The sequence below is a fragment of the Lissotriton vulgaris genome, chromosome 8, assembly GCF_964263255.1.
Source record: "Lissotriton vulgaris chromosome 8, aLisVul1.2, whole genome shotgun sequence".
NCBI classification, from domain to species: Eukaryota; Metazoa; Chordata; class Amphibia; order Caudata; family Salamandridae; genus Lissotriton; species Lissotriton vulgaris.
Genome location: NC_141696.1, coordinates 1,529,121,569 through 1,529,139,016, shown reverse-complemented (window position 1 = coordinate 1,529,139,016; position 17,448 = coordinate 1,529,121,569). Strand labels below are relative to the sequence as shown.

General features: G+C 38.0%; 3 non-coding genes across 3 annotated transcripts; all 3 read left to right on the top strand.

The window, feature by feature from the left end:
* Positions 1–10,587: 10,587 nt before the first annotated feature.
* Positions 10,588–10,660, top strand: TRNAF-AAA (transfer RNA phenylalanine (anticodon AAA)). The gene has a single exon. It is a non-coding gene; the product is annotated as a tRNA-Phe (tRNA).
* A 4,529-nt stretch (positions 10,661–15,189) lies between these two features.
* TRNAF-GAA (transfer RNA phenylalanine (anticodon GAA)) lies at positions 15,190–15,262 on the top strand. The gene has a single exon. It is a non-coding gene; the product is annotated as a tRNA-Phe (tRNA).
* Positions 15,263–15,772: 510 nt separating this feature from the next.
* TRNAF-GAA (transfer RNA phenylalanine (anticodon GAA)) lies at positions 15,773–15,845 on the top strand. The gene has a single exon. It is a non-coding gene; the product is annotated as a tRNA-Phe (tRNA).
* Positions 15,846–17,448: the final 1,603 nt, after the last annotated feature.

The following is a 17,448-nucleotide window of genomic DNA, read 5'->3' as shown; positions in this document are numbered from 1 at the left end:
AGTTAACTGGGGAATGATACAGGACTCCTTAAAACATATCTCTACCATATTAGGTTACAAATCCAGGTCCTGCATCTATTTTGTTAAATGGTTTAAATTAAAGTATGAAGACCACAGCTATAAGCAGGCCGAAATAGCTCAGTTGGGAGAGCGTTAGACTGAAGATCTAAAGGTCCCTGGTTCAATCCTGGGTTTCGGCACAGTTGAGAGGTTCCTTGCTTCTAACAAAATAGGTCTTGGGATCAGCTGTAGTTCTTTTTCTCTATTCATCAAATTTTTTCCAACTGATCTACAACACAATCAATTTAACATAGACTTTGCTTTATGTCCTCCTTCTAAACTTGCTTCCACCTCTCTTACCTTCAGGTTTGACAATGAATATTTCCCATTTCATGCTTTTTTGTAAAGTAAACTCTTGTCTGCATTACCTTCCACTTCCCCTTGAACACAGATGTCAGTAGTCAGATGACATTGCTTACCTACTCATGCCAAATATATCTGGGTAATATAGTGCTAGTCCATTCTGAGTTAAAAAAACAACTACCTAACCTGGATCCAAAAAATGCTATTTACCCATTGCACCAGTTAATTGCGGAATGATACAGGACTCCTTAAAACATATATCTACCATGTGAGGTTAAAAATCGAGGTCCTGCATCTATTTTGTTAAATGGTTTAAATTAAAGTATGAAGACCACAGCTATAAGCAGGCCGAAATAGCTCAGTTGGGAGAGCGTTAGACTGAAGGTCCCTGGTTCAATCCCGGGTTTCGGCACAGTTGAGAGGTTCCTTGCTTCTAACAAAATAGGTCTTGGAATCTGCTGTAGTACTTTTTCTCTATTCATCAAATTTTTTCAACTGATCTACAACACAATCAATTTAACATAGACTTTGCTTTATGTCCTCCTTCTAAACTTGCTTCCACCTCTCTTACCTTCAGGTTTGACAATGAATATTTCCCATTTCATGCTTTTTTGTAAAGTAAACTCTTGTCTGCATTACCTTCCACTTCCCCTTGAACACAGATGTCAGTAGTCAGATGACATTGCTTACCTACTCATGCCAAATATATCTGGGTAATATAGTGCTAGTCCATTCAGAGTTAAAAAAACAACTACCTAACCTGGATCCCAAAAATGCTATTTGCCCATTGCACCAGTTAATTGCGGAATGATACATGACTCCTTAAAACATATCTCTACCATATGAGGTTAAAAATCCAGGTCCTGCATCTATTTTGTTAAATGGTTTAAATTAAAGTATGAAGACTACAGCTAGCAGGAGGCAGAAATAGCTCAGTTGGGAGAGCGTTAGACTGAAGATCTAAAGGTCCCTGGTTTAATCCCGGGTTTCGGCACTGTTGAGAGGTTCCTTGCTTCTCACAAAATAAGTCTTGGAATCAGCTGTAGTACTTTTTTCTCTATCAACATTTTTATCAACTGATCCACAAAATGATCAATTCAACATAGACTTTGCTTTCTGTCCTCCTTTTAAACTTTCTTCCACCTATCTTTCATTCAGGTTTGACTATGAATGTTTCCCATTTCGTCCTTTTTTGTAAAGTAAACTCTTGTCTGCATCACATTCCACTTCCCCTTGAACACAGATGTCAGTAGTCAGATGACATTGCTTACCTACTCATGCCAAATATATCTGGGTAATATAATGCTAGTCCATTCAGAGTTAAAAAAACAACTACCTAACCTGGATCCCAAAAATGCTATTTACCCATTGCACCAGTTAACTGGGGAATGATACAGGACTCTTTAAAACATATCTCTACCATATGAGGTTAAAAATCCAGGTCCTGCATCTATTTTGTTAAATGGTTCAAATTAAAGTATGAAGACCCCCGCTATCAGAAGGCCAAAATAGCTCAGTTGGGAGAGCGTTAGACTGAAGATCTAAAGGTCCCTGGATAAATCCCGGGTTTCGGCACAGTTGAGAGGTTCCTTGCTTCTAACAAAATAGGTCTTGGAATCAGCTGTAGTACTTTTTCTCTATTCATCAAATTTTTTCCAACTGATCTACAACACAATCAATTTAACATAGACTTTGCTTTATGTCCTCCTTCTAAACTTGCTTCCACCTCTCTTACCTTCAGGTTTGACAATGAATATTTCCCATTTCATGCTTTTTTGTAAAGTAAACTCTTGTCTGCATTACCTTCCACTTCCCCTTGAACACAGATGTCAGTAGTCAGATGACATTGCTTACCTACTCATGCCAAATATATCTGGGTAATATAGTGCTAGTCCATTCAGAGTTAAAAAAACAACTACCTAACCTGGATCCAAAAAATGCTATTTACCCATTGCACCAGTTAATTGCGGAATGATACAGGACTCCTTAAAACATATATCAACCATGTGAGGTTAAAAATCGAGGTCCTGCATCTATTTTGTTAAATGGTTTAAATTAAAGTATGAAGACCACAGCTATAAGCAGGCTGAAATAGCTCAGTTGGGAGAGCGTTAGACTGAAGATCTGAAGGTTCCTGGTTCAATCCCGGGTTTCGGCACAGTTGAGAGGTTCCTTGCTTCTAACAAAATAGGTCTTGGAATCTGCTGTAGTACTTTTTCTCTATTCATCAAATTTTTTCAACTGATCTACAACACAATCAATTTAACATAGACTTTGCTTTATGTCCTCCTTCTAAACTTGCTTCCACCTCTCTTACCTTCAGGTTTGACAATGAATATTTCCCATTTCATGCTTTTTTGTAAAGTAAACTCTTGTCTGCATTACCTTCCACTTCCCCTTGAACACAGATGTCAGTAGTCAGATGACATTGCTTACCTACTCATGCCAAATATATCTGGGTAATATAGTGCTAGTCCATTCAGAGTTAAAAAAACAACTACCTAACCTGGATCCCAAAAATGCTATTTACCCATTGCACCAGTTAACTGGGGAATGATACAGGACTCCTTAAAACATATCTCTACCATATGAGGTTACAAATCCAGGTCCTGCATCTATTTTGTTAAATGGTTTAAATTAAAGTATGAAGACCACAGCTATAAGCAGGCTGAAATAGCTCAGTTGGGAGAGCGTTAGACTGAAGATCTAAAGGTCCCTGGTTCAATCCTGGGTTTCGGCACAGTTGAGAGGTTCCTTGCTTCTAACAAAATAGGTCTTGGGATCAGCTGTAGTTCTTTTTCTCTATTCATCAAATTTTTTCCAACTGATCTACAACACAATCAATTTAACATAGACTTTGCTTTATGTCCTCCTTCTAAACTTGCTTCCACCTCTCTTACCTTCAGGTTTGACAATTAATATTTCCCATTTCATGCTTTTTTGTAAAGTAAACTCTTGTCTGCATTACCTTCCACTTCCCCTTGAACACAGATGTCAGTAGTCAGATGACATTGCTTACCTACTCATGCCAAATATATCTGGGTAATATAGTGCTAGTCCATTCAGAGTTAAAAAAACAACTACCTAACCTGGATCCAAAAAATGCTATTTACCCATTGCACCAGTTAATTGCGGAATGATACAGGACTCCTTAAAACATATATCTACCATGTGAGGTTAAAAATCGAGGTCCTGCATCTATTTTGTTAAATGGTTTAAATTAAAGTATGAAGACCACAGCTATAAGCAGGCCGAAATAGCTCAGTTGGGAGAGCGTTAGACTGAAGGTCCCTGGTTCAATCCCGGGTTTCGGCACAGTTGAGAGGTTCCTTGCTTCTAACAAAATAGGTCTTGGAATCTGCTGTAGTACTTTTTCTCTATTCATCAAATTTTTTCAACTGATCTACAACACAATCAATTTAACATAGACTTTGCTTTATGTCCTCCTTCTAAACTTGCTTCCACCTCTCTTACCTTCAGGTTTGACAATGAATATTTCCCATTTCATGCTTTTTTGTAAAGTAAACTCTTGTCTGCATTACCTTCCACTTCCCCTTGAACACAGATGTCAGTAGTCAGATGACATTGCTTACCTACTCATGCCAAATATATCTGGGTAATATAGTGCTAGTCCATTCAGAGTTAAAAAAACAACTACCTAACCTGGATCCCAAAAATGCTATTTGCCCATTGCACCAGTTAATTGCGGAATGATACAGGACTCCTTAAAACATATCTCACCATATGAGGTTAAAAATCCAGGTCCTGCATCTATTTTGTTAAATGGTTTAAATTAAAGTATGAAGACTACAGCTAGCAGGGGGCAGAAATAGCTCAGTTGGGAGAGCGTTAGACTGAAGATCTAAAGGTCCCTGGTTTAATCCCGGGTTTCGGCACTGTTGAGAGGTTCCTTGCTTCTCACAAAATAAGTCTTGGAATCAGCTGTAGTACTTTTTTCTCTATCAACATTTTTATCAACTGATCCACAAAATGATCAATTCAACATAGACTTTGCTTTCTGTCCTCCTTTTAAACTTTCTTCCACCTATCTTTCATTCAGGTTTGACTATGAATGTTTCCCATTTCGTCCTTTTTTGTAAAGTAAACTCTTGTCTGCATCACATTCCACTTCCCCTTGAACACAGATGTCAGTAGTCAGATGACATTGCTTACCTACTCATGCCAAATATATCTGGGTAATATAATGCTAGTCCATTCAGAGTTAAAAAAACAACTACCTAACCTGGATCCCAAAAATGCTATTTACCCATTGCACCAGTTAACTGGGGAATGATACAGGACTCTTTAAAACATATCTCTACCATATGAGGTTAAAAATCCAGGTCCTGCATCTATTTTGTTAAATGGTTCAAATTAAAGTATGAAGACCCCCGCTATCAGAAGGCCAAATTAGCTCAGTTGGGAGAGCGTTAGACTGAAGATCTAAAGGTCCCTGGTTCGATCCCGGGTTTCGGCACAGTTGAGAGGTTCCTTGCTTCTAACAAAATAGGTCTTGGAATCAGCTGTAGTACTTTTTCTCTATTCATCAAATTTTTTCCAACTGATCTACAACACAATCAATTTAACATAGACTTTGCTTTATGTCCTCCTTCTAAACTTGCTTCCACCTCTCTTACCTTCAGGTTTGACAATGAATATTTCCCATTTCATGCTTTTTTGTAAAGTAAACTCTTGTCTGCATTACCTTCCACTTCCCCTTGAACACAGATGTCAGTAGTCAGATGACATTGCTTACCTACTCATGCCAAATATATCTGGGTAATATAGTGCTAGTCCATTCAGAGTTAAAAAAACAACTACCTAACCTGGATCCAAAAAATGCTATTTACCCATTGTACCAGTTAATTGCGGAATGATACAGGACTCCTTAAAACATATCTCTACCATATGAGGTTAAAAATCCAGGTCCTGCATCTATTTTGTTAAATGGTTTAAATTAAAGTATGAAGACCTCAGCTATAAGCAGGCCGAAATAGCTCAGTTGGGAGAGCGTTAGACTGAAGATCTAAAGGTCCCTGGTTCAATCCCGGGATTCGGCACAGTTGAGAGGTTCCTTGCTTCTAACAAAATAGGTCTTGGAATCAGCTGTATACTTTTTCTCTATTCATCAAATTTTTTCCAACTGATCTACAACACAATCAATTTAACATAGACTTTGCTTTATGTCCTCCTTCTAAACTTGCTTCCACCTCTCTTACCTTCAGGTTTGACAATGAATATTTCCCATTTCATGCTTTTTTGTAAAGTAAACTCTTGTCTGCATTACCTTCCACCTCCCCTTGAATACAGATGTCAGTAGTCAGATGACATTGCTTACCTACTCATGCCAAATATATCTGGGTAATATAGTGCTAGTCCATTCAGAGTTAGAAAAACAACTACCTAACCTGGATCCCAAAACTTCAATTTGCCCATTGCACCAGTTAATTGCGGAATGATACAGGACTCCTTAAAACATATCTCTACCATATGAGGTTAAAAATCCAGGTCCTGCATCTATTTTGTTAAATGGTTTAAATTAGAGTATGAAGACCAGAGCTATAAGCAGGCCGCAATAGCTCAGTTGGGAGAGCGTTAGACTTTAGATCTAAAGGTCCCTGGTTCCATCCCGGGTTTCGGCACAGTTGAGAGGGTCCTTGCTTCTAACAAAATAGGTCTTGGAATCAGCTGTAGTACTTTTTTCTCTATCAACATTTTTATCAACTGATCTACAAAATGATCAATTCAACATAGACTTTGCTTTCTGTCCTCCTTTTAAACTTTCTTCCACCTATCTTGCCTTCAGGTTTGACAATGAATGTTTCCCATTTCGTCCTTTTTTGTAAAGTAAACTCTTGTCTGCATCACATTCCACTTCCCCTTGAACACAGATGTCAGTAGTCAGATGACATTGCTTACCTACTCATGCCAAATATATCTAGGTAATATAGTGCTAGTCCATTCAGAGTTAAAAAAAACAACTACCTAACCTGGATCCCAAAAATGCTATTTACCCATTGCACCAGTTAACTGGGGAATGATACAGGACTCCTTAAAACATATCTCTACCATATGAGGTTAAAAATCCAGGTTCTGCATCTATTTTGTTAAATGGTTCAAATTAAAGTATGAAGACCACAGCTATAAGCAGGCTGAAATAGCTCAGTTGGGAGAGCGTTAGACTGAAGATCTAAAGGTCCCTGGTTCAATCCCGGGTTTCGGCACAGTTGAGAGGTTCCTTGCTTCTAACAAAATAGGTCTTGGAATCAGCTGTAGTACTTTTTCTCTATTCATCAAATTTTTTCCAACTGATCTACAACACAATCAATTTAACATAGACTTTGCTTTATGTCCTCCTTCTAAACTTGCTTCCACCTCTCTTACCTTCAAGTTTGACAATTAATATTTCCCATTTCATGCTTTTTTGTAAAGTAAACTCTTGTCTGCATTACCTTCCACCTCCCCTTGAATACAGATGTCAGTAGTCAGATGACATTGCTTACCTACTCATGCCAAATATATCTGGGTAATATAGTGCTAGTCCATTCAGAGTTAAAAAAACAACTACCTAACCTGGATCCCAAAACTGCTATTTGCCCATTGCACCAGTTAATTGCGGAATGATACAGGACTCCTTAAAACATATCTCTACCATATGAGGTTAAAAATCCAGGTCCTGCATCTATTTTGTTAAATGGTTTAAATTAAAGTATGAAGACCACAGCTGTAAGCAGGCCGAAATAGTTAAGTTGGGAGAGCGTTAGACTGAAGATCTAAAGGTCCCTGGTTCAATCCCGGGTTTCGGCACAGTTGAGAGGTTCCTTGCTTCTAACAAAATAGGTCTTGGAATCAGCTGTAGTACTTTTTTCTCTATCAACATTTTTATCAACTGATCTACAAAATGATCAATTCAACATAGACTTTGCTTTCTGTCCTCCTTTTAAACTTTCTTCCACCTATCTTGCCTTCAGGTTTGACTATGAATGTTTTCCATTTCGTCCTTTTTTGTAAAGTAAACTCTTGTCTGCATCACATTCCACTTCCCCTTGAACACAGATGTCAGTAGTCAGATGACATTGCTTACCTACTCATGCAAAATATATCTGGGTAATATAGTGCTAGTCCATTCAGAGTTAAAAAAACAACTACCTAACCTGGATCCCAAAAATGCTATTTACCCATTGCACCAGTTAACTGGGGAATGATACAGGACTCCTTAAAACATATCTCTACCATATGAGGTTAAAAATCCAGGTCCTGCATCTATTTTGTTAAATGGTTCAAATTAAAGTATGAAGACCCCAGCTATCAGAAGGCCGAAATAGCTCAGTTGGGAGAGCGTTAGACTGAAGATCTAAAGGTCCCTGGTTCAATCCCGGGTTTTGTCACAGTTGAGAGGTTCCTTGCTTCTAACAAAATAGGTCTTGGAATCAGCTGTAGTACTTTTTTCTCTATTAACATTTTTATCAACTGATCTACAAAATGATCAATTCAACATAGACTTTGCTTTCTGTCCTCCTTTTAAACTTTCTTCCACCTATCTTGCCTTCAGGTTTGACTATGAATGTTTTCCATTTCGTCCTTTTTTGTAAAGTAAACTCTTGTCTGCATCACATTCCACTTCCCCTTGAACACAGATGTCAGTAGTCAGATGACATTGCTTACCTACTCATGCCAAATATATCTGGGTAATATAGTGCTAGTCCATTCAGAGTTAAAAAAACAACTACCTAACCTGGATCCCAAAAATGCTATTTACCCATTGCACCAGTTAACTGGGGAATGATACAGGACTCCTTAAATCATATCTCTACCATATGAGGTTAAAAATCCAGGTCCTGCATCTATTTTGTTAAATGGTTCAAATTAAAGTATGAAGACCCCAGCTATCAGAAGGCCGAAATAGCTCAGTTGGGAGAGCGTTAGACTGAAGATCTAAAGGTCCCTGGTTCAATCCCGGGTTTCAGCACAGTTGAGAGGTTCCTTGCTTCTAACAAAATAGGTCTTGGAATCAGCTGTAGTACTTTTTCTCTATTCATCAAATTTATTCCAACTGATCTACAACACAATCAATTTAACATAGACTTTGCTTTATGTACTCCTTCTAAACTTGCTTCCACCTCTCTTACCTTCAGGTTTGACAATGAATATTTCCCATTTCATGCTTTTTTGTAAAGTAAACTCTTGTCTGCATTACCTTCCACTTCCCCTTGAACACAGATGTCAGTAGTCAGATGACATTGCTTACCTACTCATGCCAAATATATCTGGGTAATATAGTGCTAGTCCATTCAGAGTTAAAAAAACAACTACCTAACCTGGATCCAAAAAATGCTATTTACCCATTGTACCAGTTAATTGCGGAATGATACAGGACTCCTTAAAACATATCTCTACCATATGAGGTTAAAAATCCAGGTCCTGCATCTATTTTGTTAAATAGTTTAAATTAAAGTATGAAGACCACAGCTATAAGCAGGCCGCAATAGCTCAGTTGGGAGAGCGTTAGACTGAAGATCTAAAGGTCCCTGGTTCCATCCCTGGTTTCGGCACAGTTGAGAGGTTCCTTGCTTCTAACAAAATAGGTCTTGGAATCAGCTGTAGTACTTTTTTCTCTATCAACATTTTTATCAACTGATCTACAAAATGATCAATTCAACATAGACTTTGCTTTCTGTCCTCCTTTTAAACTTTCTTCCACCTATCTTGCCTTCAGGTTTGACAATGAATGTTTCCCATTTCGTCCTTTTTTGTAAAGTAAACTCTTGTCTGCATCACATTCCACTTCCCCTTGAACACAGATGTCAGTAGTCAGATGACATTGCTTACCTACTCATGCCAAATATATCTAGGTAATATAGTGTTGGTCCATTCAGAGTTAAAAAAACAACGACCTAACCTGGATCCCAAAAATGCTATTTACCCATTGCACCAGTTAACTGGAGAATGATACAGGCCTCCGTAAAACATATCTCTACCATATGAGGTTAAAAATCCAGGTCCTGCATCTATTTTGTTAAATGGTTTAAATTAAAGTATGAAGACCCCAGCTATGAGAAGGCCGAAATAGCTCAGTTGGGAGAGCGTTAGACTGAAGATCTAAAGGTCCCTGGTTCAATCCTGGGTTTTGGCACAGTTGAGAGGTTCCTTGCTTCTAACAAAATAGGTCTTGGAATCAGCTGTAGTACTTTTTCTCTATTCATCAAATTTTTTCCAACTGATCTACAACACAATCAATTTAACATAGACTTTGCTTTATGTCCTCCTTCTAAACTTGCTTCCACCTCTCTTACCTTCAGGTTTGACAATGAATATTTCCCATTCATGCTTTTTTGTAAAGTAAACTCTTGTCTGCATTACCTTCCACCTCCCCTTGAATACAGATGTCAGTAGTCAGATGACATTGCTTACCTACTCATGCCAAATATATCTGGGTAATATAGTGCTAGTCCATTCAGAGTTAAAAAAAACAACTACCTAACCTGGATCCCAAAACTGCTATTTTCCCCTTGCACCAGTTAATTGCGGAATGATACAGGACTCCTTAAAACATATCTCTACCATATGAGGTTAAAAATCCAGGTCCTGCATCTATTTTGTTAAATGGTTTAAATTAAAGTATGAAGACCACAGCTATAAGCAGGCCGCAATAGCTCAGTTGGGAGAGCGTTAGACTGAAGATCTAAAGGTCCCTGGTTCAATCCCGGGTTTCGGCACAGTTCAGAGGTTCCTTGCTTCTAGCAAAATAGGTCTTGGAATCAGCTGTAGTACTTTTTTCTCTATCAACATTTTTATCAACTGATCTACAAAATGATCAATTCAACATAGACTTTGCTTTCTGTCCTCCTTTTAAACTTTCTTCCACCTATCTTGCCTTCAGGTTTGACAATGAATGTTTCCCATTTCATCCTTTTTTGTAAAGTAAACTCTTGTCTGCATCACATTCCACTTCCCCTTGAACACAGATGTCAGTAGTCAGATGACATTGCTTACCTACTCATGCCAAATATATCTAGGTAATATAGTGCTAGTCCATTTCGAGTTAAAAAAACAACTACCTAACCTGGATCCCAAAAATGCTATTTACCCATTGCACCAGTTAACTGGGGAATGATACAGGACTCCTTAAAACATATCTCTACCATATGAGGTTAAAAATCCAGGTCCTGCATCTATTTTGTTAAATGGTTTAAATTAAAGTATGAAGACCACAGCTATAAGCAGGCCGAAATAGCTCAGTTGGGAGAGCGTTAGACTAAAGCTCTAAAGGTCCCTGATTCAATCCCGGGTTTCGGCACAGTTGAGAGGTTTCTTGCTTCTAACAAAATAGGTCTTGGAATCAGCTGTAGTACTTTTTCTCAATTCATCAAATTTTTTCCAACTGATCTACAACACAATCAATTTAACATAGACTTTGATTTATGTCCTCCTTCTAAACTTGCTTCCACCTCTCTTACCTTCAGGTTTGACAATGAATATTTCCCATTTCATGCTTTTTTGTAAAGTAAACTCTTGTCTGCATTACCTTCCACTTCCCCTTGAACACAGATGTCAGTAGTCAGATGACATTGCTTACCTACTCATGCCAAATATATCTGGGTAATATAGTGCTAGTCCATTCAGAGTTAAAAAAACAACTACCTAACCTGGATCCCAAAAATGCTATTTACCCATTGCACCAGTTAATTGCGGAATGATACAGGACTCCTTAAAACATATCTCACCATATGAGGTTAAAAATCCAGGTCCTGCATCTATTTTGTTAAATGGTTTAAATTAAAGTATGAAGACCACAGCTATAAGCAGGCCAAAATAGCTAAGCTGGGAGAGCATTAGACTGAAGATCTAAAGGTCCCTGGTTCAATCCCGGGTTTCGGCACAGTTGAGAGGTTCCTTGCTTCTAACAAAATAGGTCTTGGAATCAGCTGTAGTACTTTTTTCTCTATCAACATTTTTATCAACTGATCTACAAAATGATCAATTCAACATAGACTTTGCTTTCTGTCCTCCTTTTAAACTTTCTTCCACCTATCTTGCCTTCAGGTTTGACTATGAATGTTTTCCATTTTGTACTTTTTTGTAAAGTAAACTCTTGTCTGCATCACATTCCACTTCCCCTTGAACACAGATGTCAGTAGTCAGATGACATTGCTTACCTACTCATGCCAAATATATCTGGGTAATATAGTGCTAGTCCATTCAGAGTTAAAAAAACAACTACCTAACCTGGATCCCAAAAATGCTATTTACCCATTGCACCAGTTAACTGGGGAATGATACAGGACTCCTTAAAACATATCTCTACCATATGAGGTTAAAAATCCAGGTCCTGCATCTATTTTGTTAAATGGTTCAAATTAAAGTATGAAGAACCCAGCTATCAGAAGGCCGAAATAGCTCAGTTGGCCGAGCGTTAGACTGAAGATCTAAAGGTCCCTGGTTCAATCCCGGGTTTCGGCACAGTTGAGAGGTTCCTTGCTTCTAACAAAATAGGTCTTGGGATCAGCTGTAGTTCTTTTTCTCTATTCATCAAATTTTTTCCAACTGATCTACAACACAATCAATTTAACATAGACTTTGCTTTATGTCCTCCTTCTAAACTTGCTTCCACCTCTCTTACCTTCAGGTTTGACAATGAATATTTCCCATTTCATGCTTTTTTGTAAAGTAAACTCTTGTCTGCATTACCTTCCACTTCCCCTTGAACACAGATGTCAGTAGTCAGATGACATTGCTTACCTACTCATGCCAAATATATCTGGGTAATATAGTGCTAGTCCATTCAGAGTTAAAAAAACAACTACCTAACCTCGATCCAAAAAATGGTATTTACCCATTGCACCAGTTAATTGCGGAATGATACAGGACTCCTTAAAACATATCTCTACCATATGAGGTTAAAAATCCAGGTCCTGCATCTATTTTGTTAAATGGTTTAAATTAAAGTATGAAGACCACAGCTATAAGCAGGCCAAAATAGCTCAGTTGGGAGTGCGTTAGACTGAAGATCTAAAGGTCCCTGGTTCAATCCTGGGTTTCGGCACAGTTGAGAGGTTCCTTGCTTCTAACAAAATAGGTCTTGGAATCAGCTGTAGTACTTTTTCTCTATTCATCAAATTTTTTCCAACTGATCTACAACACAATCAATTTAACATAGACTTTGCTTTATGTCCTCCTTCTAAACTTGCTTCCACCTCTCTTACCTTCAGGTTTGACAATGAATATTTCCCATTTCATGCTTTTTTGTAAAGTAAACTCTTGTCTGCATTACCTTCCACCTCCCCTTGAATACAGATGTCAGTAGTCAGATGACATTGCTTACCTACTCATGCCAAATATATCTGGATCCCAAAAATGCTATTTACCCATTGCACCAGTTAATTGCGGAATGATACAGGACTCCTTAAAACATATCTCACCATATGAGGTTAAAAATCCAGGTCCTGCATCTATTTTGTTAAATGGTTTAAATTAAAGTATGAAGATCACAGTTATAAGCAGGCCGAAATAGCTAAGTTGGGAGAGCGTTAGACTGAAGATCTAAAGGTCCCTGGTTCAATCCCGGGTTTCGGCACAGTTGAGAGGTTCCTTGCTTCTAACAAAATAGATCTTGGAATCAGCTGTAGTACTTTTTTCTCTATCAACATTTTTATCAACTGATCTACAAAATGATCAATTCAACATAGACTTTGCTTTCTGTCCTCCTTTTAAACTTTCTTCCACCTATCTTGCCTTCAGGTTTGACAATGAATATTTCCCATTTCGTCCTTTTTTGTAAAGTAAACTCTTGTCTGCATTACCTTCCACTTTCCCTTGAACACAGATGTCAGTAGTCAGATGACATTGCTTACCTACTCATGCCAAATATATCTGGGTAATATAGTGCTAGTCCATTCAGAGTTAAAAAAACAACTACCTAACCTGGATCCCAAAAATGCTATTTACCCATTGCATCAGTTAATTGCGGAATGATACAGGACTCCTTAAAACATATCTCTACCATATGAGGTTAAAAATCCAGGTCCTGCATCTATTTTGTTAAATGGTTTAAATTAAAGTATGAAGACCACAGCTATAAGCAGGCCAAAATAGCTAAGCTGGGAGAGCGTTAGACTGAAGATCTAAAGGTCCCTGGTTCAATCCCGGGTTTCGGCACAGTTGAGAGGTTCCTTGCTTCTAACAAAATAGGTCTTGGAATCAGCTGTAGTACTTTTTTCTCTATCAACATTTTTATCAACTGATCTACAAAATGAGCAATTCAACATAGACTTTGCTTTCTGTCCTCCTTTTAAACTTTCTTCCACCTATCTTGCCTTCAGGTTTGACAATGAATGTTTCCCATTTCGTCCTTTTTTGTAAAGTAAACTCTTGTCTGCATCACATTCCACTTCCCCTTGAACACAGATGTCAGTAGTCAGATGACATTGCTTACCTACTCATGCCAAATATATCTAGGTAATATAGTGCTAGTCCATTCAGAGTTAAAAAAACAACTACCTAACCTGGATCCCAAAAATGCTATTTACCCATTGCACCAGTTAACTGGGGAATGATACAGGACTCCTTAAAACATATCTCTACCATATGAGGTTAAAAATCCAGGTCCTGCATCTATTTTGTTAAATGGTTCAAATTAAAGTATGAAGACCCCAGCTATCAGAAGGCCGAAATAGCTCAGTTGGCCGAGCGTTAGACTGAAGATCTAAAGGTCCCTGGTTCAATCCCCGGTTTCGGCACAGTTGAGAGGTTCCTTGCTTCTAACAAAATAGTTCTTGGAATCAGCTGTAGTACTTTTTCTCTATTCATCAAATTTTTTCCAACTGATCTACAACACAATCAATTTAACATAGACTTTGCTTTATGTCCTCCTTCTAAACTTGCTTCTACCTCTCTTACCTTCAGGTTTGACAATGAATATTTCCCATTCATGCTTTTTTGTAAAGTAAACTCTTGTCTGCATTACCTTCCACCTCCCCTTGAATACAGATGTCAGTAGTCAGATGACATTGCTTACCTACTCATGCCAAATATATCTGGGTAATATAGTGCTAGTCCATTCAGAGTTAAAAAAACAACTACCTAACCTGGATCCCAAAACTGCTATTTGCCCATTGCACCAGTTAATTGCGGAATGATACAGGACTCCTTAAAACATATCTCTACCATATGAGGTTAAAAATCCAGGTCCTGCATCTATTTTGTTAAATGGTTTAAATTAAAGTATGAAGACCACAGCTATAAGCAGGCCGCAATAGCTCAGTTGGGAGAGCGTTAGACTGAAGATATAAAGGTCCCTGGTTCAATCCCGGGTTTCGGCACAGTTCAGAGGTTCCTTGCTTCTAACAAAATAGGTCTTGGAATCAGCTGTAGTACTTTTTTCTCTATCAACATTTTTATCAACTGATCTACAAAATGATCAATTCAACATAGACTTTGCTTTCTGTCCTCCTTTTAAACTTTCTTCCACCTATCTTGCCTTCAGGTTTGACAATGAATGTTTCCCATTTTGTCCTTTTTTGTAAAGTAAACTCTTGTCTGCATCACATTCCACTTCCCCTTGAACACAGATGTCAGTAGTCAGATGACATTGCTTACCTACTCATGCCAAATATATCTAGGTAATATAGTGCTAGTCCATTCAGAGTTAAAAAAACAACTACCTAACCTGGATCCCAAAAATGCTATTTACCCATTGCACCAGTTAACTGGGGAATGATACAGGACTCCTTAAAACATATCTCTACCATATGAGGTTAAAAATCCAGGTCCTGCATCTATTTTGTTAAATGGTTCAAATTAAAGTATGAAGACCCCAGCTATCAGAAGGCCGAAATAGCTCAGTTGGGAGAGCGTTAGACTGAAGATCTAAAGGTCCCTGGTTCAATCCCGGGTTTCGGCACAGTTGAGAGGTTCCTTGCTTCTAACAAAATAGGTCTTGGAATCAGCTGTAGTACTTTTTCTCTATTCATCAAATTTTTTCCAACTGATCTACAACACAATCAATTTAACATAGACTTTGCTTTATGTACTCCTTCTGAACTTGCTTCCACCTCTCTTACCTTCAGGTTTGACAATGAATATTTCCCATTTCATGCTTTTTTGTAAAGTAAACTCTTGTCTGCATTACCTTCCACTTCCCCTTGAACACAGATGTCAGTAGTCAGATGACATTGCTTACCTACTCATGCCAAATATATCTGGGTAATATAGTGCTAGTCCATTCAGAGTTAAAAAAACAACTACCTAACCTGGATCCAAAAAATGCTATTTACCCATTGTACCAGTTAATTGCGGAATGATACAGGACTCCTTAAAACATATCTCTACCATATGAGGTTAAAAATCCAGGTCCTGCATCTATTTTGTTAAATGGTTTAAATTAAAGTATGAAGACCACAGCTATAAGCAGGCCGAAATAGCTCAGTTGGGAGAGCGTTAGACTGAAGATCTAAAGGTCCCTGGTTCAATCCCGGGTTTCGGCACAGTTGAGAGGTTCCTTGCTTCTAACAAAATAGGTCTTGGAATCAGCTGTAGTACTTTTTTCTCTATAAACATTTTTATCAACTGATCTACAAAATGATCAATTCAACATAGACTTTGCTTTCTGTCCTCCTTTTAAACTTTCTTCCACCTATCTTGCCTTCAGGTTTGACAATGAATGTTTCCCATTTCGTCCTTTTTTGTAAAGTAAACTCTTGTCTGCATCACATTCCACTTCCCCTTGAACACAGATGTCAGTAGTCAGATGACATTGCTTACCTACTCATGCCAAATATATCTGGGTAATATAGTGCTAGTCCATTCAGAGTTAAAAAAACAACTACCTAACCTGGATCCCAAAAATGTTATTTACCCATTGCACCAGTTAATTGCGGAATGATACAGGACTCCTTAAAACATATCTCTACCATATGAGGTTAAAAATCCAGGTCCTGCATCTATTTTGTTAAATGGTTTAAATTAAAGTATGAAGACCACAGCTATAAGCAGGCAGACATAGCTCAGTTGGGAGACCGTTAGACTGAAGATCTAAAGGTCCCTGGTTCAATCCCGGGTTTCGGCACAGTTGAGAGGTTCCTTGCTTCTAACAAAATAGGTCTTGGAATCAGCTGTAGTACTTTTTCTCTATTCATCAAATTTTTTCCAACTGATCTACAACACAATCAATTTAACATAGACTTTGCTTTATGTCCTCCTTCTAAACTTGCTTCCACCTCTCTTACCTTCAGGTTTGACAATGAATATTTCCCATTTCATGCTTTTTTGTAAAGTAAACTCTTGTCTGCATTACCTTCCACTTCCCCTTGAACACAGATGTCAGTAGTCAGATGACATTGCTTACCTACTCATGCCAAATATATCTGGGTAATATAGTGCTAGTCCATTCAGAGTTAAAAAAACAACTACCTAACCTGGATCCAAAAAATGCTATTTACCCATTGCACCAGTTAATTGCGGAATGATACAGGACTCCTTAAAACATATCTCTACCATGTGAGGTTAAAAATCCAGGTCCTGCATCTATTTTGTTAAATGGTTTAAATTAATGTATGAAGACCACAGCTATAAGCAGGCCGAAATAGCTCAGTTGGGAGAGCGTTAGACTGAAGATCTGAAGGTCCCTCGTTCAATCCCGGGTTTCGGCACAGTTGAGAGGTTCCTTGCTTCTAACAAAATAGGTCTTGGAATCAGCTGTATACTTTTTCTCTATTCATCAAATTTTTTCCAACTGATCTACAATACAATCAATTTAACATAGACTTTGCTTTATGTCCTCCTTCTAAACTTGCTTCCACCTCTCTTACCTTCAGGTTTGACAATGAATATTTCCCATTTCATGCTTTTTTGTAAAGTAAACTCTTGTCTGAATTACCTTCCACTTTCCCTTGAACACAGATGTCAGTAGTCAGATGACATTGCTTACCTACTCATGCCAAATATATCTGGGTAATATAGTGCTAGTCCATTCAGAGTTAAAAAAAACAACTACCTAACCTGGATCCCAAAAATGCTATTTGCCCATTGCACCAGTTAATTGCGGAATGATACATGACTCCTTAAAACATATCTCTACCATATGAGGTT